The sequence below is a fragment of the Nicotiana tabacum genome, chromosome 3 (assembly GCF_000715075.1).
Source record: "Nicotiana tabacum cultivar K326 chromosome 3, ASM71507v2, whole genome shotgun sequence".
Classification (NCBI taxonomy): Eukaryota; Viridiplantae; Streptophyta; class Magnoliopsida; order Solanales; family Solanaceae; genus Nicotiana; species Nicotiana tabacum.
In genome coordinates this window covers 90330684-90354935 of record NC_134082.1, presented here as the reverse complement: position 1 = coordinate 90354935, position 24252 = coordinate 90330684, and positions in this window count along the sequence as shown.

The following is a 24252-nucleotide window of genomic DNA, read 5'->3' as shown; positions in this document are numbered from 1 at the left end:
TTTGGAAAAGAAAATAGCAGTGTTAGGGCTAAGGGAGGTAATTACCTGTTTTGAAAACCTATGTCCCAAAATATACCGAAACTCTGCCGAAATTTTGTAAAAAGAAAAAAGAAAAAAGAAGAGAATTTTTATTGTTTTCAAAAAAAAAAGTTGATTTTTTGTTTTGTCAAAATTGTCCGAACTACGCCAGTTTGATTCTCACCGGATGTGGGATACGTAGGCAACCCTTATCGGGTCCAACTTTCCTTTTTGCAAAAATAGCCCAAAAAGAACAAAAATTTTATTTGAAAATAATTAAGGTGATGCCATTCTTGTAAAAAATAGCCGAATATCCCCAAAAGGGCGCCGAAAGGCTGCTTTTGCAATAACAGCCGCCTTTGGTCATTTCTCAAGATTTTGGCCAATTAGCCAACACAGCCTTAAAATCTTCGTCCTCGAGGTGCTGAAAGGCTGTATTTGCAAAACCGAATTTTATTTTTATTTGAAAAAAAATAATATATAAATAATGTTAACTGTGTTTTTGAGTCAAATGTGTCTTGATTTTGCTTAATCACCCTAATAAATGTGCAGAATGAGCACGAGTCCAAGTTTGCCAATAACAGTTAGGAACAAGATCCCTTTGGAGTTGCATATGTGGTGGGAGGATCTGGGAAAAGCAGAGAAAGATAAGGTCAATCTACATTTGGGAGGTCTCACCGAGTTGTTGAAGATCAGACCTAGATGAGATATCATAAAGGCTTTGGTTACGTTTTGGGACCCGGCTCATAACGTATTTCACTTCTCGGATTTTGAACTCACCCCAACCTTGGAAGAGATAGCAGATTATATGGAAAGTACTGAATGTCTGAGGCATAAGTATCTGATCGCTCCAAGAGCCTTTAACTCTCACAAATTCATGGATTTGCTAAAGATAAGCAAGGGAATCCCATATTCCGAGTTAAAGGGTGGTTTTTCCACTCTATGTTTTATATACCGGAGGTACGGGCATGTAGGAAGGTTCAACGATCCGGAAAGCGGGGTTTGTAGCAAAGGGAACCGAACAAAATGGGATGAGCATAGGCGTTTTGCTTTCATGGTAGCTTTCTTAGGCCTTGTGGTATTTCCCCGAAAAGATGGGAATATCGATTTGCGGGTGGCTGGAGTCATCAAGGTCCTGATTACCAACGCCAAGAGCACTCTTGCGCCTATGATAGTGTCTGAGATATACTGAGCTCTCACAGCTTGTAAAACTGGGGCGGATTTCTTCGAGGGATGCAATTTGCTATTACAAATGTGGATGATCGAGCACTTGTGCCACCACCCTCAGTATATAAGTTATGGATCCACAGAGAAAAGATGCATTGAAGAGTTCAACACAGGGGTTTCAGGGTTCAAGTTGCTAGAAGGGTTTGGAGATTAGGTATCCCGCCTTCGCTCCATCATTGTGGGACAAATAGAATGGACACTGGGTTGGCTCCTTATTGAAGCAATTGTGTATATGCCCACCACTGGTCCTTACTTCCTCCTAATGGGTCTTTGAGGTATTCAACCTTATGCTCCCTACCAGGTAATGAGATAGTTGGAAAGGTGTCAGGTGATGCACCCAGATGAAGATCTTAGTGTTCATGCGGTCGAGGTTAGTTCCGACGGTCAATTTCATGAAGAAATAGTTCGTTCTATTTGGAACGAATGCCAGTATTTGACAGCGAACACTCGAGTGCGTGACTTATATAAAGGCGAAGTCTCACCCACCTATCTTGCCTGGTATAGAAAGAAGAACACTGCAAGAGCCGAACCAGAACGACCAGCCAAAAAGCCTCACGTTCAAGAATTCGTTGAGGCGTCGCAAGAATAGTGGGCTTGGCTGGCCAAGGATAATGAGAACAGGGCCACAATAGGAAAGTTGCAAAAATAAGTCAAAGAACTTCAATTTGAGAAAAGCTTGCAAGCCGCGGCGGAGGAAGGTGAAAAGAAAAGGCTATCCAAAGAAAATGAGGCCCTTCGAGCCCAGATTCAGAAAATGAAAATAGCGACAGAAAACCCCGCCAGAAGTGCCAAAAAAGAAAAACTTATAGAAAACCTGAGGCAGAAAGTGGGTGAATATAGTTTTGATCTGAACAAAGCAGAAAGTGAACTATCTAAGGCTCGGAAGCAATTGGCTAAAAATGCGGAGGAATGAGCATGCCTGGTTAAACAGTTGAAAGAGAAGTACGACAATGAGGTCGCGGAATTAAAGAAAAGGGTCATCACCGCGAAGAACAAAATGATCGAACAGGCGAAAGATTTCAAGGCTGAAAGAGAACATTGTTGTACAACAATGGCACAATTAGAAATAGATTTGCAACAACTACAAGAGCAAAATCATGTACCCGAACAAACTTTGGAAGCCAGGGCCCAACAGATTGGGCGTTTGTTGCAAGAAAATGGTGTCATAAGAGAGAGAGTCAGAACCATCGCTGACTACATTGTTGTGAAGTGCCAAGCCTGTGAGGATATGACTCGCACCACCTTCTTCGCGGCAGTGATGACATTTGTCAGATATATAATGAGTGACTTGGATAGACTTCAAAGGGATCTTGCATATCGGCTCGTGGCGAGACCGAATGATGTCTCGCGGGCCCCAGGAGCATTAATGTATTCATGATTTTCATTTGAGTCTGTACTTTCTTTCTGCTAGAGTCTGTCAGTTGTTTTCGAGTCTGTATTTTCTTTCTGTTGGATTATGTTGGCTTGTTTTTGAGTCTGTATTTCGTCTTTTCATCAGATTCTGTTAATTTCTTTTTTGAGTCTGTCAGTAATCAAAGCTTTTTCTTTTTATGAAAATTGAAAATCCCAAAATATTTTGCTATTTTACATCTATTTCCCCCAGAACTACGCCCGGTCTGATTCATGCGGGGTCATGATACGTAGGCAATCTCTATAGGATTCGACCACAACCAAAAGGAAAATAGGCATGAGTGACAGTAAAAGGAGATGTCATGAATAAGAAAAAGTCGGGATGACACAAACAACCAAGCAAATGCATGATAAAAATGACTAATTCCCTAGGTGCATTGCATTCCTATGTGCGGTTTCTTATTTGTTAAAACTCTAATCACTAACAAGTTTGGTTGTTGTTTCCAGAATTCAAGTAGTTAGTTCACCTAAGCATACTAGCAACCCACCCATACCAAACCATATCCAAAGGTGAAATAATCATGTCTATCCCAGATGTTGACACCAGTGTCATCGAAGGAGAATAGTTGGACATTAACGCCATGATAGAAGAGATGTACAAATTGAAACAACAAATGGCCGAAATGTATCAGGCCTGGGCTAAAGGACAACCGCCATCCGCTTACCCGGCTAACCCTACCTTCACTCCACCACCGGCTCAAACTCAGGATCATCCTGTCACTAATCTATCCCCGAGCTTTCCCATTTACCAACACTACCGGGGCACCACTCCTCATACGCCACAATCTCCACCCCCTAAACCAATTCCATACCCCCATCCACCAGTAACTCCTGTCTTCATAGCACCTCCACCAGTTACACTCCACAAATCTCCTAGCAAGGCTATGTTCCAGGCCTCAGACAACCAATACTACCCCTCGGAACCCACTTTCAAAGCTCCAGAAACCCATTCCCATACTCCTCACTTTGACTTCCCGATAGAAGTTGATAAATCATCCAAAAATCCTGAACAGGAAGAGATGTTCAAGAAAGTCAAAAGCTTAGAACAATCATTTAGGGACATGCGGGGATTGGGAGGTCAAGTGAGTGTGGCCTACAAGGACCTATGTTTGTTTCTGAATGTACAATTGCCGCCAGGTTTCAAGATGCCCAAGTTTGATCTATACAATGGGCACAGTGATCCAGTAGCCCACTTGAGGGGTTTTTGCAGCAAGATGAGGGGAGCGGGAGGGGAAGATGAATTGTTAATGGCTTACTTCAGTCAGAGTTTAAGTGGATCGGCATTGGAATGGTATACCCGCCAAGACCATGGAAGATGGTACATATGGGATGATTTGGCGCAAGAATTTGCTTGTCACTTGTAATACAATCTTGAGATCATTCTAGATCGACTGTCCTTGACTAAACTGGAGAAGAAGCAGAGTGAAAGCTTCAGAGAATATGGTTTCCGATGGAGGGAGCAAGAAGCAAGAGTAGATCCCTTAATGAAGGAAAGTGATATGGTAGAATACTTACTACAGGCTTTGGAACCTACTTACTATGGCCATTTAGCCTCAGTTGTGAGAAAGTCATTCAACAAAGTGGTAAAGATGGGGGGCATGGTAGAAGAGGGCCTCAAGTCAAATAAAATCATGAGTTATTCGGCTATCAAAGCGACTACTCAGGCTATTCAGGGCGGCATATGAGGGATTGGGAAAAAGAAGAGAGAGGAAGCAGCAATGGTTGATTCAGGAACTTGGTTCGGATCCAGAGGTTCACCTTACCACTACAATAAACCTCGACCCCACCCACAAACTTATCATTACAATCCACCCCAACACTACTATCCCCCACCAGAACCTCATTTTTTCGTCAACCATGCACAAGCATACAACCAACCTCCTGCCCACACTCAATGGCGTGCTCCCGTCCTACAAAATACTTATCCACATCCACGAGCCTACCAAAACACTCCCGGACCAAGTTTCTGACCTAGTTAAGCATTCAATGGTGAAAGGTTGTAGAAAAAAAAAACCTTTACTCCATTGGGAGAATCATACACTAGTCTGTTCCACAGGCTAAAACAGCTAGATATGCTAAGGCCGATACAGTCCAAACTGCCAAATCCTCCTCCAAAGAATCTTGACTATACTGTCAGCTGTGAGTATTGTTCTGATACTCCGGGTCATGATACAGATAAGTGTTGGCACTTTAAAAGTGCGATACAGGAGCTTATTGATGCCAATAGAATTGAAGTTCAAACTCCTGAGGTGCCCAATATTAACATGAATCCAATGTCAGCCCACCAGGAGGCAAATATGATCAAAATAGTGCATGCGGAGGGAGAGCCCAAGAAGCCATCACAGAACGTCATGATGATTTAGTCTAGTGGAGTCAAGACAGATGAGCAATCAGCAGGTGAGAAGTTGGTGCTCAATCCAAGCAGAAAGAGTGTTGAGTCAGCTGTGGCAGTGGAGAAAGGGTCTTCGAGCAAGGTTGCAAGGAAACATGAAGGGATAAATGTGATTGTAACAGGAGCGGTCAGCCAACCTATCATAATCGTGGAAGGTGCCGATGCAGATCAGGTTATAATCAAGCTAGTAACCCAGTTACCAATAATCAACAGCAAGGTCATTCCTTGGAATTATGAACGAGTGGTAGTGATGTACAAAGGGAAGGAAGTCAAAGAAGAAGTCTGTGAAGCATAGGTTTTAACCGGCTCGGGAAGGTGTTTTACTCCCGAGGAGTTAAGAAGAGCAAAAGATAATCCGGCACTGGTAAAAAAGCCGTAACTGAAGAGGAAGTGGAAGAGTTTTTGAGGAAAATGAAAGTACAGGACTATTCTATTGTAGAGCAGTTGAGGAAAACGCCTGCTCAGATCTCATTGCTCTCATTGCTGATCCATTCATATGAGCACCATTAGTCGCTGATGAAAATTTTGAATGAGACCCATGTTCCCGACAAGATCTCGGTAAACCATCTGGAGAAGATAACAAACAAAATATTTGAGGTAAACAGAGTTACTTTCTCTGATGATGAGTTGCCCGAGGAGGGTATTGAGCATAATAGGGCTCTTTATCTAATGGTAAAGTGCGAAGATTATATGGTTACTAGAGTTCTAGTCGACAATGGGTCTAGTGCGAACATTTTCCCTCTCTCCACGTTGAACAAGCTGAAAGTGGACAATGATAGAATTCATAAGAACAACATTTGTGTTCGGGGATTCGACGGTGGGGGCAAAGATTTAGTAAGCGATATAATACTAGAACTGACAATAGGGCCCGTTGAGTTCACTATGGAATTCCAAGTGTTGGGCGTGGCAGTTTCTTACAATCTTTTGCTGGGGCCACCCTGGATTCATGTCGCCAAGGTTGTGCCGTCTACTTTGCATCAGATGGTTAAATTTGAATGGGACAGACAGGGAATTTTGGTGTACGGTGAGGATAATAAGTGTGCCCAAAGTGATTCCATCGTACCTTTCATTGAAGTTGAAGACGACAAAGAGCCATGGGTATATCAGGTGTTTGACACAGTATCAGTTGAAAAGATCCCAGAGGGGAAATACATTCTGAATCCGAAGATAACCGCCGCATCAGTCATGGTGGCCTATGAGATGTTGAAGAATGGTTTTGTAGTTGGTAAAGGTTTGGGCTCATCTTTACAAGGCATCATACAGCTAGTGTCTCTGCCCAAAAACTTGGATACCTTTGGTTTGGGGTTTAAGCCCACAGCTGCGGATGTAAGAAGAGCCAGAAAGTTGAGGCAAAGGGTATGGTTCCTTCCAAAGCCTATCATGCGGCTGTCCAGATCATTTGTTAGGCCCAGTGCCAGAAAGTGCCCAACATCAATGGTTACCGGTTCATTGGTTGATGTTGATGGATATTTGGATAAGGGGTTCGAGAGGTTGTTCAGTGTGAACATGGTGGAAATTGGAGAAGGTTCTAGCAATACGGTAGTGCAATTTGTCGGGCCAAAAACAAAGCTTAGCAATTGTAAGGCTACTCCTCTCACCATTCGAAAGAAGTCTTGGTAGTTTATTTTGATTTTCCTTCAATTTGTCTGTGTTATTCCAGAGTTGTAATCCAGATTTTTATCTTTCAGTCTGTTTGAAGTGTGCAAACCTTGTTATCTTTCATCATTCAATGAAATGCAATTTCCTTTTATTTATCATTCCTGATAATTTTTCTTTTGTTTTTCTTTTCTTTTCTGTACAGTTCTTTTTATGCTGGTTCTAATGACATGGCATGCATGAGGAATCCTCAGCCCGGTCTTAAAAATCAATCTGATTCCGAAATAATAGTTCAAGAAATAGATTGTGATTACGAATCAAAGTACGATGAGGATGAAGCCTTCGAAGAAATTAGTAAGGAGTTAATTAACTTTGAAGAAAAACCCAAACCTAACCTGAATGAAATAGAAGCCGTCAATTTAGGGGACACGGATAACACTAGAGAGACTAAAATAAGTGTCCATCTCGAGCCAAAGATCCGGGAAGAATTAATCAAAGCAATCATCGAATACAAAGATGTTTTTGCATGGTTGTATGACGACATGCCGGGTTTGAGCACTGATTTAGTGGTCCACAAATTGCCCACTGATCCAGCGTTTCCTCCCGTCAAGAAAAAGTTGAGAAAATTCAAAACTGATATGAGTGTGAAGATTAAAGAAGAAATCAGCAAACAGTTGGATGCAAAGGTTATTCGGGTCACTAGGTATCCTGTTTGGTTGGCTAATGTCGTGCCTGTGCCGAAGAAGGACGGCAAGATCAAAGTATTCGTCGATTACCGTAATCTCAACAAAGTAAGTCCGAAGGATAACTTCCCACTACCCAATATCCACATTTTGTTCGATAATTGTGCCAAGCGTGAGATTGGATCTATTGTGGATTGCTATACCGGGTATCATCAGATTCTAATGGATGAAGAAGATGCAGAAAAGACGACATTCATCACGCCATGGGGAACTTATTACTATCGGGTAATGCCATTTGGTTTGAAGAACACCGGGGAAACTTACATGAGGGCGATGACTACTGTGTTTCATGATATGATACATAAGGAGATTGAGGTATACGTAGATGATGTGATCATAAAATCAAAGCATCAGGCCGACCACGTTGGAGATTTAAGGAAATTCATCTAGAGGCTTCGCAGGTACAACCTCAAGCTTAACCCTGCCAAATGCGCATTTGGTGTTCCATCTGGAAAGCTGTTAGGATTCAGAGTCAGCCGGCGAGGCATCGAGTTGGACCCATCAAAGATCAAATCCATCCAAGAATTGCCGCCTCCAAGGAACAAGACTGAGGTGATGAGTCTGTTAGGGAGGTTGAACTACATCAGCAGGTTTATTTCTCAGCTCATGACAACTTGTGAGCCTATTTTCAAGTTGCTGAAAAAGGATGGTGCGGTCAAATAGACTGATGAGTATCAAGAAGCATTTGATAAGATAAAAGGATACTTGTCAAACCCACTTGTGTTGGTTCCGCCAGAACCAGGGAGACCTTTGATTCTTTACTTGACAGTCATGTAAAATTCATTTGGATGTATACTGGGGCAGCATGACGTCACCGGCAGAAAGGAATAAGCCATCTACTATCTTAGCAAGAAGTTCACAGCTTATGAGGTTAAGTACACTCACCTAGAAAGGACATGTTGCGCCCTAACTTGGGTAGCACAGAAATTGAAACATTATTTGTCATCCTACACTACTTACCTCATTTCGCGCTTGGATCCATTGAAGTATATCTTTCAATAGCCTATGCCGACAGGAAGACTTGCGAAGTGGTAGATTTTGCTCACAGAGTTTGACAGCATCTATGTGACTCAGACTGTGATGAAAGACCAAGCATTGGCCGATCATTTGGCTGAGAACCCAGTCGAGGATGAGTACAAGTAATTGAAAACTTATTTTCCCGATAAAGAGGTGATGCATATCGATGAACTAGAGCAAATTGAAAAACCAGGTTGGAAATTTTTCTTTGATGGGGCTGCCAACATGAAAGGAGTTGGAATAGGGGCTGTGCTCATTTCTGAAACAGGGCATCACTATCCTGTTACGGCTCAGCTTCGGTTTTATTGTACCAACAATATGGCTGAGTACGAGGCATGCATTTTGGGTTTAAGGCTAGCTGCAGACATGGATGTCCAGGAAGTCTTGGTCTTGGGAGACTCGGATCTTCTGGTACATCAAATTCAAGGATAATGGAAAACACAAGATTTGAAGCTTATACCGTACCGAAAATGTTTGCATGATCTTTGTCAACGGTTTAGATTATTGGAGTTCAGGCATATTCTAAGGGTCCATAATGAGGTTGTCGATGTTTTGGCTACTCTGGCATCAATGTTACACCATCTGGACAAAGCTTATGTCGATCCTCTGCATATTCAAGTCCGAGACCAGCATTCTTACTATAATATGATAGAAGAAGAACTTGATGGCGAACCATAGTTCCACGATATCAAGGAGTACATCAGAATGGAGATATATCCAGTGCAAGCCATGGGGGATCAAAAGAGAACAATTCGACAGTTGGCAAGTGGATTTTTCTTCAGTGGAGGAGTTTTGTATAAAAGAACACCAGACCTTGGATTGTTAAGATGCATAGATGCTAGACAAGCTACGGCTATCATGTCCGAAGTACATTCGGGAGTCTGCGGACCACATATGTGTGGATATGTGTTGGCAAAGAAAATTCTCCGAGCAGGTTATTATTGGCTCACCATGGAGCGAGATTGTATCAGTTTTGTGCGCAAATGTCATCAGTGCCAAGTACATGGAGATTTATTTCATTCTCTGCCATCCGAGTTGCACACAATGTCCGCACCATGGCCCTTCGTTGCTTGGGGTATGGATGTCATTGGACCAATTGAGCCAGCAGCATCCAATGGGCACAAATTCATTCTGGTAGCCATTGATTATTTCACCAAGTGGGTTGAGGCCAAAACTTTCAAATCGCTGACCAAGAAAGCAGTGGTCGATTTTGTTCACTCAAATATCATCTGTCGATTCGGAATCCCAAAGGTGATCATCACGGATAATGGTGCTAATCTTAACAGTAATTTGATGAAAGAAGTATGTCAATAGTTTAAGATTACACACCGCAATTCTACCCCATATCGTCCCAAGGCGAATGGAGCAGTCGAAGCAGCCAACAAAAACATAAAGAAGTTACTTCGGAAAATGGTAGAAGGTTCAAGGCATTGGCATGAAAAATTACCATTTGTGTTGTTGGGTTATCGCACTACTGTCTGTACTTCAGTAGGTGCAACTCCTTATTTGTTAGTATATGTCACCGAAGCAGTAATACCTGCAGAAGTTGAAATCCCGTCCCTTCGGATTGTTGTTGAGGCTGAAATTGATGATGATGAGTGGGTTAAAACCCGTTTGGAGCAGTTGAACTTGATTGATGAAAAAGGATTGGTGGCAGTATGTCATGGCCAATTATATCAAAAGAGAATGGCAAGAGCATACAACAAAAGGTGTGTCCCCGAAGGTTTGAAGTGGGTCAGCAAGTGCTGAAACGTATTCTTCCACACCAGGTTGAAGCAAAAGGCAAGTTCGCCCCAAATTGGCAAGGGCCATTCATTGTGACCAGAGTATTGTCCAATGGTGCTTTATGTTTAACAGATATCGAAGGAAAATGCATAGACATGGCTATCAATTCTGATGCAGTCAAGAGATATTATGTTTGATTTATTTGTTATACTTTTTGATTGTTTGTACCTGGCATTGTTTCGAAGAATGAAATGACGAAGGCAATTTTTTCCGCTATCTAAACACCTACCCTTTGTTCCCCATTTTGAGCCATATTTGTTTCTTTCATACCCCTCTTTTGGAATCAATAACAAAAAGAAAAGGAAAAGAAAGAAAAAAAAAGAAAAAAAAAGAAGTGAAAAGAGAAAGTATAACAACAAGGAAATTCAGGTGTGAACTACGTTTGACCTGATTCCTGTTAAGGATACATAGGCAGCCTCACAGCTCGGTCATAGTAAAATAAAATATCAAAAGATCCCCAAGCAAGAAACTGGGGCAAAAGTTGTAATTGTGATAAGAAATCTGATTCCAAAAGTTGTAATTTTCGAGATACTTGGAGCCTTTTCGATACCCTTTTCTTTCCAAACATACCCAAGAACCCACATGGCTGTCCAAAGAAAGACCTCCCGATCAGTCTTTGAGAAATGCCAAATCAAGCAAGTAAAGAGAATTCATATCAGGGGAAACACTCCGGTTTAGGCAAGAGAAATCAAAAAAATGAGAGAGTCTTATTGGTGAAAACCCTCATGGGCACTATGAGGCGACGAAAGCTGAGAGAAAGTAAAAATGAGAGAGTCTTATCGGTGAAAACCTTCACGGGCACCATGAGGCGACAAGGAATTGAGGAATAAACAAATGAGAGAGGTTTGTCGGTGAAAACCCTTCAGGGCACTGCAAGTCAAACAAGGTCCGTAAGTTGGCGGAAAGTAAAAATTGGGTTGTGGAAATCTTGGAGCACAAAATAAAACAATTGGAAAGGAGATTGGTTAAATAGACTGGGCTGATTAATCCAAAATGCATACCATGATCATTGGTGCCAGTGAATCCACTCAGATAAGTTTCTTTTCCTATCTCCAACAGTCATCCAAATTTGGATTTTCTTCTTTATTCTTAATTCTCAAAATTGTTGCATTTCATTACTGTTAATTTTACTCTTCTAAAGCTCTTCCAAGGTTAGCCTTGTTTCAACAAATAAGAAGGAATGTCAAAGTGTACTACCAAATTCAAAATTGCACAAAGCAAAATGCGGCCAGAACATGCTGGATATAATATGATGAAAAGTGGGACATAGGGTGTAAGCAAAGGTTATATCGGTGAAATGGTTCAGTAATGTCGTGGGAGATGTACGGGTTCAGGCAGAAAGGTCAGGGGAGGAGAATAACAATTGAGGGATCCTGCAGTCAAGGATAAGTCAGAAGCTCAAAACAGTCTTTTTGACCAGTTCAAGGCAGTCGGACGAAGCAAAGCATGGCAAAGAGAAAAACACCCCCAGCAAGAATGCCACAACTAACCGCCACGTTTTAAACTAACAAGATTTTCTTTGATTTGAAACAGGGGCAAAGATGGCATTTGTTTCAGGAATCACCCTGTAAGGAAAACAAGTACCATGCAGATTTGATTGCAGAATTCTCAGGACCCTCATGGATAATGGGACTTAGCTTTAATTCGAAATATTCATGAGTACAATATCTAGCAAAAGCTCTACTTTGTGAAAATATAAGTTGGTTTGAAGTTTTTATTTTTAAGACAAGACTCAATTAGAAATTTTCAGGACCCTCCTGGAAAATGGGACCTAGGCTAAAATCCAAATCAATCATAAGTAGTAAATATAGGACAAATGTGCACCAAAAGGAATATAAATTGGCTTCAAGTTCGCATAAGAGTTTTCAGGACCCACCTAAATAATGGTACGTAACTTTAAACATTCCATTAGATAAGTAAGTTTTGTTATAAGAGAGTATAGTTTAGCGTTGAAATTGCCATTCGTAAGATAAGTTGTAATTCGAAATTTCAGGACCCTCCTGGATAATGGGATGTAGCTTTAAGACTGTCTTAAGTAACAAGATTCGACGGAAATCATACCCCTAAAAAATATAATGTAGCTTTGGAAACATGCTAGAGATTTTTAGGACCCTCCTGGATAATGGGATATAACTCGTAGATTGTTAAAGATATTTGGTAAAAGGGTTCAATAAACACCTACAGATGCTCCCGGTTATCAAATTGGGGCAGAAAATTTTCTTTTGTTTTATCTATTTTGTTCAGATACCCATCTGAAGAACAGGGAAGAGTAACATGGACGTTAAGGACAAAAAATAGTTTATAATCAAGTAATTAGGAGCCCACCTGGAGAACAAGGGAAAACAAATCAATTTTCGAGGAAGACTGACACAAGTATTGGTAATCAGGCACCCACCTGGAGGAACAAGGGAGAACAAGCCAAAGGAAAAGCAGTTAAAGATTCAGTAGTAAGGCATTCACCTGGAGAACAAGAAAAGACAGTTGGAAGATCAGCAATCAAGCGTCCACCAAAAGAACAAGGAATAACGGTTGAAATATCAGCAATCAGGCGTCAACTTGGAGAACAAGGAACAACAGTTGAAGTATCAGCAATCAGGCGTCCACCTGGAGAACAAGGAACAACAGTTGAAGTATCCGAAATTAGGAGCCCACCTGGAGAACAAGGGAACACATTTCAAGTTTCAGCAATCAGGAGCCCACCTGGACAACAAGGGGATACATTTCGAGTTTCAGTAATTAGGAGCCTACCTGGAGAATAAGGGAATACAATTCAAATTTCAAGTAATCAGGAGCCCGCCTGTAGAACAGATGATAGGCAACAATGGTCAAAGGAAGACATTTAAAGGTTCAACAATGAGGTGCTCGCCTGGAGGAAAGAGAAAGCATCTCAAAAATACAATTCAAGTCAGCAGCAAAGGAACTTCCGCTGGAAAATACAAGTCAATGAGGCAACAAGAATCACAAGATCAAGCTTGAGAAGTATAGAATAGATCTTTGTAATGCATAGATCATATTTTAGTCTAGCTTCTTTATTTTTGTCATGGTGTAATAAGGAGGTCAGTAAACAGTAGCAACAGCAGCAGCAACAGTAAAATCACAGCTTCATGGTAGTCCCAGCTACTGAAATTTCCCGAACTACATTGACATGATTCCTTTATTGCCAAGGATATGTAGGAAACCTTTAAAGTAGAGGTTCGGTCAAATCTTTCAAAAAATGCTTCCCACGGAGTATTCAAACGGACAAAAATCGATTGTATCCTCTCACTTTATCTTTGCACGAAAACTCTTCATATTTCCGAGCAAAGAGGGGCAGCTGTGAGCACGTGATTTTTGCCTCACACGAATTACTCCAAAAGAATTCCCAAAATTAGGTCTTTTCTTTAATTAGGTGTTATTCTAGGAATTACTGTGCGATTTTCTTGATTGTTTGCATATTTTTATGTGCATATTTAATTTTATTAATGCATTAAAAAAATACAAAAAATACAGCATTTGCACTTAGGATTTGATTTTACATTTTTTGGCTAATTTAGTAAAATGTTGTTTTACAAAATGAAAAATTCACAAAAATAACGTATTTTAGCATTTTAGTGTTTCATGTCAAATTTTATGATTTTCTTTTAATTTGGTATTAATTATGTGTGATAATTATTATTTAGAGATAATTAATATTTTTTGATAATTTGGTTTTTTTTAGGATTTTTATGTTTTAATTTTTGAAAGAAAAAGGAAGAAAAGAAAATAAAAAGAATTAATAAAAGAGAGGGAACTAGATCTGGGCCAAACATCCGCAGCCCAAACACAAAACCAGTCCAAAACCCATCAGAAAATCATCCAAACCCGTTCGAACTGGCCTAAATAGCCCAGACCCGTCTCCAGCCTTAACCAAACGACGCTGTTTCAGGCGTTTCAATCTGTACCGTTGATATTAACATGATCAAACGGTCCCAAAGCCTTGACCCAACCCAACTACAACCTGTCACTCTAATACCCGGACCGCCCCAGTGCTACTCCAAACGACCCCGTTTCGTTTAATGAACTAATCTGAGTCGTTGGATTCCAACTATCTAACGGCCCAAATTAATTCGCTAATTTAATATACCCAGAACCCTTACCCCTACCCTAAACCCCTTACATCTTCGTCTCTCACCATCTCTCAGAGACCCCTCTTTTAGCCCCGCCCTAAACCACTGCCTGCCGCCCACCGGAAATCGCCTACGGCAGCGACCGGCGTCCAATCCCTTCCAAAATTACACCCAGAACCACCACAACCCCCTCTTTCCAAATCCCCGCTCCATTTCCCTCGAATCGTGCTAGAACCTCTCGAATCTCAAATCTAAGATCGAGCCCTAAAAGTTTAAAATCGGTTTCCCATAAACCCAATAACATGCATCGATCCGGACCTCTAATCTTCACCATTAGAAGGATTGATTCACTACAAAACTGATGCTACTCATTTGTTCTTGATAAAGAACAAATGATTGGTATCAGTTTCGTGTGAATCAGAGTATCAAGTGTAATTTCAAGTTTAGCCGGTAAGTTTTCTGAGTTTATTAGTTATTCTCGATTAGTAATATTTTGTTGTTCATCCTTCCTCATCTCTTTTTCTTTTTCTGGTCGATTTCAATTGAAACTCGACCAATCTGTAGGTTTAAAATAGCTTCCATCCATGGATTTTGTTGAGTGTGAATATGTTATTTGTTTCCCTGATGGTATTATCAGTCATATCTTGTTAATCATTTAGTCGATTTAACTAACATTAATCTGATAATTTAATTAATCTCTTGTTGATAAGAATTGATTAGTGTAAGTTTAATTCAAGTGTCAACCTAACTTAAGGAAGCTTCTCAATAGTGGTAGGGTAGAAATTGCATTACTGAATTAATTAAAGGAACTAGGCTAAGATTGTTAAAATGAAAAAGTGGATTGGTAATGGAAATGACACTAATTGATTAATTTAGAAACTAAGTCAGTGGGGATAAGTAAAATAGGGAAGGGACACTCGTAATGGGGATTGCACTAATTGGTTGCCTATAAAAGGCTGAAGAATACAGAGAGCTTAGGAGTTAGAGGAGGGAATCTGAAATACAGAGAGAATAATTCTGAAAAATACTAAAAAGATTTTGAGAGAAAGAAATTCCAAAAAGACACAGCTAAAACATGTCTCAAAATACTGTTCTATTGAAATTGCATCTCAAAGTTTTCATTCTCTGAATCATTTTTTGCTCCATTCTGGGTTTGAGATGAATTGAAGTTGAATTGTTTTTAGAAACTGGTTTGGATTCTGTTGGGATTCGAGTGTGTTTTGAAGGCTGATTTTGTTGTTGTGGTTAATCTTGCTGCTGAATTATCCCTTTCTACTTTGGTTTTGAAATCCAGGTACTCTATCTTGTAACCCCTTGGTTGTGAATTGAATTTAATGAATAATATGTTGTGAAGTTCTATTGCAGATCTCCTGATTGCTTCTTTTCCTTTTCCTTTCCATTTTTATTCTGTTTTCTTTAAAAGCAATACTGGTTAGCTAAGGTTCTCGACTTAATGTAGTAGTATTGTGGAATTTGTAATTGAATTGTGTATGGTATTCATTCATTCAGTAAGTATTAAATCTATTAAAAAAATCTCAAGTCAATTAGTGTTAAAGGGTTGTATTCCCTCACGTGAAATGGTGTTAGCTGTATTAGACCTCTTCTAGTTATGTAACTCGTTTGGATTGTCATGACATGCTTGTCATTGCAATAGAGTTGTAATCATATGATGGATACTAATTGTTCATTAAATAGTGACAGAGGTCCAGGCCATTTTAAAGTTGATTTTAATGGCATGTTAGTTTGGTGTTGCCTATTTTCACACATAAATTCTCAAGTATTTAAAGGATTGTGAGCATAATTTGAGTTTAAGGCTAAATCTGAAAGTTCATGAGTCTGATCTTAATGCCTACACTTGTCTCTCTCATAAAGGTTTAAGGTCATGTAGTTTATTTGAAGAGGAATTCGAATTGAGATACTTGATCTTTTCCCATTATGTAATTCATGTTACTGGCATTTGTTTTAATCGGTTGAACTGCTTGTTTAAGGATAAGGATACTAATGTTAAATCACAAAATGAATTGGCTTTCTTGTTGGGATAATCTAATCTAGCGAAAATTGTGTATTCACCACCAACTGGATTCTTCTGGAAAAAAAACAAGTCAAACACGGCTCGTTCATCGTGTTTTCCAGCTTTCCAATAAGAATAGGCCATAGTAAGCTGATAAAGATCCGTCAAAAGAGGTGTCACCATTAGATTTGTCGGCCCACTAATAACCGCACACTTATTAGGCCGTGTTTGTTCTTTCTTTAACTCGTTAGCTACTACAGCCACCATGATTCTTCTCTATAGGAGTCAACGGATGAAAGTTTATTTTTGTCCTTTGAATTAATTTCTCTTAGTATGATTTAGCCATTTATTAAAGTTTATAATTTTGTATTTGTTAAGTTCTGTTATTCTGCTTGAAAGGGAAGACGTTGGAAGTTGGCACGAATTTGACAAGCTGGTTGTGATGATTATTTTTAGATTTGAGGTACTTTTACTAATTAATGAGTTATTTGGGTAGTATTTAATCTAGTTTGGCCCTTTGATTGTCTTAGAAAACCAGAAAATTAGTTTAAAAAAGCATTATTGTATTTTAGTTTGGACCAATTTGATTACATGAATGGTTGGGTAAAAGAAATGCTACATCATGCCAAATAAAAATGATGATCGCATGGCCATCGTTTAATTAATTTTGGTTTAATCTTTAGAATTCGAGACGTGCCATTTAGCAAATTTTTCTATGGCCCTCGCGAAGTTAAGAACGCGTAGTTGCTTTAGGCGCGTTATTTTAATAATATTACCTTCATAAACTCGGGTGCACATTTATGTGACCCAAATCCAAATCTCAACAATGTCATATAAAATGGGTTGCGGATTGTGGGTGCATTTATGCGATGTGATCCAAAACATATTTTAAATGACATTGCAATTTCCCTTAAAAATAATTAAATAAAAGCAGTTAAAAAGTTAAAATTGCACATAGGTTCAAAAAATATTTTAAATCAGATAAATAGACCAATAATAGCAGTTGAGCAACCGTGCTAGAACCACGGAACTCGGGAATGCCTAACACCTTCTCCCGGGTTAACAGAATTCCTTACCCGGATTTCTGTGCTCGCAGACTGTAAAACAGAGTCAATCTTTTCCTCAATTCGGGATTTGGACCGGTGACTTGGGATACCATAAATTATCCCAAGTGGCGACTCTGAATCTTAAATAAATAATCCCGTTTTGATTGTCACTTAAATTGGAAAAAACTCCCTTATATACTCTCTTCCGGGGGGTGTAGGAAAAAGGAGGTGTGACAAACAATATATTGTAATACGGAATATATTAAGATGCAATGTAAATGCAGCAATGATGATGCATGACTGCTAGCGAGCTTTTATTCGGGATTGGGAGGATGGGATACTTGATCCTGACTCGATTTGTTAGTCGAGTTGTGTACCGTTCCGCATCTGTTAGAGCATTTGAAAATTGTCTCCGCCTATTGGGAGAGCTTGATTGGTAAAGTAGGTCCGCTTGTCGGGAGAGCTTTTCACTGAGAAATGCCTTCGCTTGTTGGGAGATCTTAATTTGTAAAGTGCATCTCCGGTTGTTGGGAGAGCTTTGCATTGAAATGTAAAGTATTCTCCGTACGGGAGTGATTGATTAAAACCGTAATCATTCCTAAAGCTGCATGAAAAAAATGTTAAAACATTCAAAGTAATAGCAAATGAAATAAAAGCATGTACTCATGACTATGAAGCTAGGTTGCCCATCGATTGGCAGAACGCCGATGATGAGGTTTGCAATTGTCTATTCTGGTGTCCTTGATGATGGAGCGGTGCTGCAAATTGCTTTTGTTGGCAAAGTTTGCCATTTACTATATACAAGGCTCTAGTTGGGAGAAGGTGACGTTTGATTTCTACAAGGCGCTCCGATTGATTAAGCTGACAGTTTGCTATATACAAGGCATCGATTAGTGAAGGCGGCGTTCGATTTTTACATGGCACTCTGATTGATTTAGTTAATGGTGTGCTATATACAAGACTTCGATTGGCGAAGCCAGCGTTCGATTTTGTCACGCCCCAAACCTGAAGAGGTGTGGCCGGCATCCGGTGCCATACTCGGCCCAAGCGTATCACTCTATAACTGTAAACTCTGGAGGGGTAACTCTCAACTTTGGCCGATGAGGCCATATTCTGAATCGTCTGAAAATAACACCTATCATATATATATATATATATAACTGTGCAGGCCGACGAAGAATACATGACTCATCTACAAACATCTAGAGATAACTAAATTGTACCATGGTCGTGACAAGGCCTCGACCTACCCATCAAACCTATATGTATAAAATGGACTCCAAGGTCTTGACTTGGTAACTCCGAGGAAGTGGAGCTTACCAACCAAGCTGATGTTTGACTCTGTCTGCTAGGAGGGTCTGTCCAACTGTCACTCAAGACCTGCAAGCATGAAATGCAGCATCCCCAATAAAGGGACATCGGTACAAAATAATGTATCGAGTATGAAAGGCAACAGAATAACTGAAAGTCACTAGGAGTCAAAGATAATCTAAAAATATGCTTACCAGCTGATACGGACTCAACTCTCTCAATATAGTAAGTGAAATAGATGTCCGGCCTTATAAGGCTCAGTATATGTAACTGCTCTACCATAGTAGGCTCACTCATAGGCGCTCGGCCATACTAGGCTCTATATATCGGCCATTTTGGGCTCGCTCATAAGCACTCAGCCATAATAGGCTTGGTATATAACTTACCATCTGATCAGAGATTACCCAATAGGGGTCGTCGATTATAACTCGATGGTGGTGAAAATACTTTAGTAGTGTATATATATATAGACTCCCTGCTCTCGTGGTTGAAAGAAAACAAAACTAAATTGAATATGAAGTTCTGATACGGGAGAATGCTATAGCTTATGAGACTAGGATAATGTACATAAGTTTAGGAATACGAACTTCTCTTTATGTCTCATTATCAAACACATATAGTTATGGTACCATGCCAAAATGAAGGAAAGGTTTAGACTTAACATACCTTAACCTCGTTGAGTCCTAAATAGCTTACAAGCAACTCTTCAAACAATTCAACTCAGTCTACTATAGCATAAGGAGATTCAAAATTAGTGTTGAGTAAAGGCTAAGTTTGTAACTTAAGCTAGTAGCTCGTTTTATGTAAATTTAGGTAGTATCTCCCTTGTAAAAAGGGCCTCCTCCAATACCATATACCAAAAACAACAAACATAGAAATACAATAAGACAACATCGATAATAGGGTACAAACTATTTCATTAACAAGTCATCAACATATCACGACGAGCGGCAAACTCGGATTGAATCCCTTCAGCACCCTTCAACCCCATTATCACACATTATAGTCTTCTTACATTAACTTTAAAACATAATTAACATGATAATGAAGTCATTCATTGATGATTCCATCCTTATACCATATATTTATAATAAAGGAAACAATCCACAACTTCCACTATCTTCAATTAGCAACTTTATTCACTAATTCATATCTAGTATATCCATTTAACTTAATCAACATCAAGATAACCTTAAGACATGCAAGAACACAATAAAAATACATCCTATAGTACCTTCAAGTGGAAATAAAAGTTATATTTAGCTTACAACAGCCTTCAATGGCAATACAACACCATAGAAGTGACTTAAACTAATCAAAGTATTATCTTGTCGTTTATTATCCTAACAACTTAACCAATATACAAGAAATCTTAAGCACAATTAGTTGTCTATTATACTCACCTTATCCATTCGAAACAAATTGAAATTTCAGCCAAACACAGCCCACAACTATTCTCAATGACAACACAACTTCAAAGAGGTGTTATTCTTCACTAGAACTAACTTTTGATGTTGAAATATTGTCTAATCCATTTGAAAGACTTGAAATTACCTAGGGTTGATATTAAAACCTTGGGAGAGTATTTTACAGAACTTATAACACTTAAAACAACTGCCCACATGAGTTGGAACCACCCAAAAATCAGCAACAACAAGAAGAACAAGAAACTTACTAGTGCGACGTTATTTCCGACACTTGATTTGTGTTGTTTGCCCTTTGTTTGGTTCTTGGATCATGAGAGAACCTTGAGAGATTATTTTTAGGTTCCTAGGTTCTGAATATACTGAAACAGAATATGTTAAAATGGGGTTGAGGCATCTTATATATATATATATATATATCAACCGCCATTGTGGCTCCCATAGAGAGCTGCCTGGTGTAGTCGCGCAAAAACATAAATATCTATCTAATACGACATTGTATCAACAAACAGTTTAATGAGTTAGAAACTAGACTCATAGATCTTAAATTTGGTAGGTATATCACCCCATAATTCGAAGTAAATTGGGAGAAAAGCGCATCTACATTTGACCAAATGTTCAGCATATTTATGAATGTAACTTGTGATGACCTTTGACAACTTTTGTTCCACAACTTGCTAGACTTAAAAAAATAACACACGACTATCATACAACTAAAATAACTCATAACATAAGCTCCTTATCTTGTTATGCACCCCAGTATCATCACAAAAGTACACGTAATAGCATTACCAACTTGTCGACATTCGACGAAACTTATTTTCTTCAATTTGTTTAGCTTTTTAGCTTTTTAACCCTATTGGTACTTCTTATATATGATCATAAAGATTTGTAATCACCAAGGTAACATGATTAACTTAGTTTAAGTACACTCAAAGATGATCTCATTTATGAGATTACATCAATTGACTTACGAATACTCTTTCGTACGAAGATATGGAGTGTAGCAGATTTGTTCAGGATGCTCCAATTAGGTGAGCGGATGATTTTCTACGTACAAATATCCGTATCAGCTGTCTGATTCTGAGGTACGTATAGAGGATTCAAGAGTTAGCTTTAGACGTACTAGAAAATTTTAAGAAAAAGGAGGAGAGATAATCTTAGGCTAGTAGCGGATCAGTCATTTGCCCCAGTGTGGTCCTAGTGCTTCTTTTATTCCCTGGCTTGCCCCGGGCTTTAACATGATTGCGCCATGAAGTTCGGTAGATGGAACAAAATACTACACACACACACACATTATATTTAGAAAATGTTTTAAAAATACTTTATTTTTAAGGCAAATGCCATCATTTCGGATTATGACATGTCATGAAACATTCTCCACAAGTAAGTGTATCCTCTTCTAAACTCCATCTTGTTGATGTTGATCTTGTGTGACACCTCTGACTACATGGCTACTTGTTATTGCGACTACATCCTAATTTGAAGTAATGCATTACAGAGGCTTTCCTAGGGTTATGACCAAACCTTTTTAGCTTGACTACATATCCGAAACGGAATCAGGACTAAACGTAGTTCGTGCGATGATGATAAAAGATGATTAAACCGAGCTTGACTCAAGCAACCTACATATCCAAATGGAATTAGGTCGACGCGTAGTTCAATTACAACAGATGCAAACTGATGAGATTAAGGATGAAAATGGTTGAGTCTGACTCAAAAAGTCTACGTATCCAAGTGGAATCTGGCTCTGGATTTCAAAATACAAATGAATTAGGGTTTAGGTGTTAGACCATTTAGTCTTTGGATTAAAGAGGCAAGGAAGGATCTGGGCCGTTGATCTAAAAGATCAACGATCCTAATATTTTAGGATTAAAATTAGGGATTATAAGGGTCATCGGATCTTTAGGTTTGGAGGGTAGAGATAAAATCTAGTGGAGTAATTAAAGAAAAATAAGGATAAAATGCGGGTCGTTGATCTGACAAATCATTGGTCTATATTCATTGTGCTTTCTTTGTGAGTGTCTGAGGCGGGTGACTTGGCATGCTCTGATTGGTTCAAAGGGATTGTCGTGGATCACCAAGGTGCAAAATGAGGAGTTATTGGACTGGGCAAGGTCCGGATTGGGCTCTATATCTGGGCTAAAATAGTTTACCTAATAGCCACTTTGTTATTAACTAAGGAATTGCAATCGTAGCCTTTTAGTATTTTCTCTTTTGAAATAAATTTAAATAAACTTAATTATTTTAATAAAATATAGTAAAAATTATAACTATCAAATATAGTACTAGTTACAACAATAACTTACCCAGTATAATCCTACAAGTGGGATCTGGGAGGGTAGTGTGTATGCACACCTTACCCCAACCTGGCAAGGTAGAGAGGTTGTTTCCAATAGACCCTCAGCTCAAGAAAAGATGAAAAGAGAGAAAGGAAGAAGATGAAGAAGAAAGAAAGAATAGGGGTACAAAGTACAATAAGGAAAAGGGGAGAAAGACAACTATAGTAACAACAACAACAACAACAACAAAACCAGTAACAGAAAATAGCATCAAACAGTAACAAACTTGAACATGCGATACACAGAGCGAATGAAAAAATAAGGGAGCTACTAATACTGCTAATAAAGAACGGGAAACTCTCGACTACCTACTAGCCAACTACCCTAATCTTCGACCTTCACGCCCTTATATCCTGGATCATGTCCTCAGTGAGATAACATAGTGCCATATCTTGCCTAATCACCTCTCCCCAATACTTCCTCGGCCTTCCTCTACCCCTTCTAAGTCTCGCCATGGACAGCCTGTCACACCTCCTAACAATAGCATCAGTACACCTCCTCTGCACGTGCCCGAACCATCTTCGCCTCAACTCCCGCATCTTGTCCTCCACGGGGGCTACTCCCACTTTGTACCGAATAACTTCGTTCCTAATATTATCTCTCCTTGTATGCCCACACATCCATCTCCGCATCCTCATTTCTGCTACTTTCATCCTCTAAACATGGGAGTTCTTGACTTGCCAACACTCAGCCCCATATAACATAGTAGGTCTAACCACCACTCTGTAGAACTTACTCTTAAGTCTTGGTGGCACCTTCTTATCACACAAAACACCAGATGCGAGCCTCCATTTCATCCACCCCGCACCGATACGGTAGGAGACCTTATCATCAATATCATGTTACCCTGGATTATAGTACCCCCTACTCGAGATGACTTGGGTATCAGGCTTCACATTCACGCCCGCTTCATGGGTCTCGTCACTGAACTTAAACTCCAACTATTCCATTTTGGTCCTTCTCAACTTGAAACCTTTAGACTCTAGAGTCTGCCTCCAGACCTCTAGCCTCGCATTGACCCGCTCCTCGTCTCGTAAATTAGCACTATGTCATTGGCAAATAATATGCACCAGGCATCTCCCCTTGAATGTGTCGCATCAGCATATCCATCGCCAGAGCAAATAAGAACGGGTTAAGAGACAATCCATGGTACAACCCCATCCCTACTGGGAAGTGATCTGAGTCACCTCCCATTGTCCTCACCTGAGTCTCAGTACCATCATACATGTCCTTGAATACCCTAGTGTAAGCTACCGGAATGCCGCTAGCCTCCAAACATCTCCACATAACCTCCCTTAGAACTTTATCGTACGCCTTTTCTAGGTCTATAAACACCATGTGTAGGTCCTTCTTTCCCTCCCTATACTACTCTACCAATCTCCTCACCAGATGAATGGCTTCCGTAGTCGATCGACCCGGCATAAATCCAAACTGATTCTCGGAAATAGAAAAACTCTTTCTCACCCTGACTTCCACCACCCTCTCCCAAATTTTCATAGTAGGATTCAGCAGCTTGATAACCCTATAGTTATTGCAGTTTTGGATATCACCCTTGTTCTTGTACAAAGGAATCATCGTACTCCACCTCCATTCTTCGGGCATCTTCTGTGAGCACCCAATTATTGCCCTACATGAAAATAACTCCTAAAAATAGACCAAAAATAATTTTAATTGATTTTTAGGAGTTTTTCTTTATTTAGATGCATTTCATGATTTTTTAATATTTTAAAATCATAGAAAAATTATAAAAAATTATCACGTTTTAATTTCATGTCATCTTAGGCTCAGTTTGCCTGTAGGAATAATTTTATTAAGCAAGAAATCACAAAAAAATGATCATTTTTA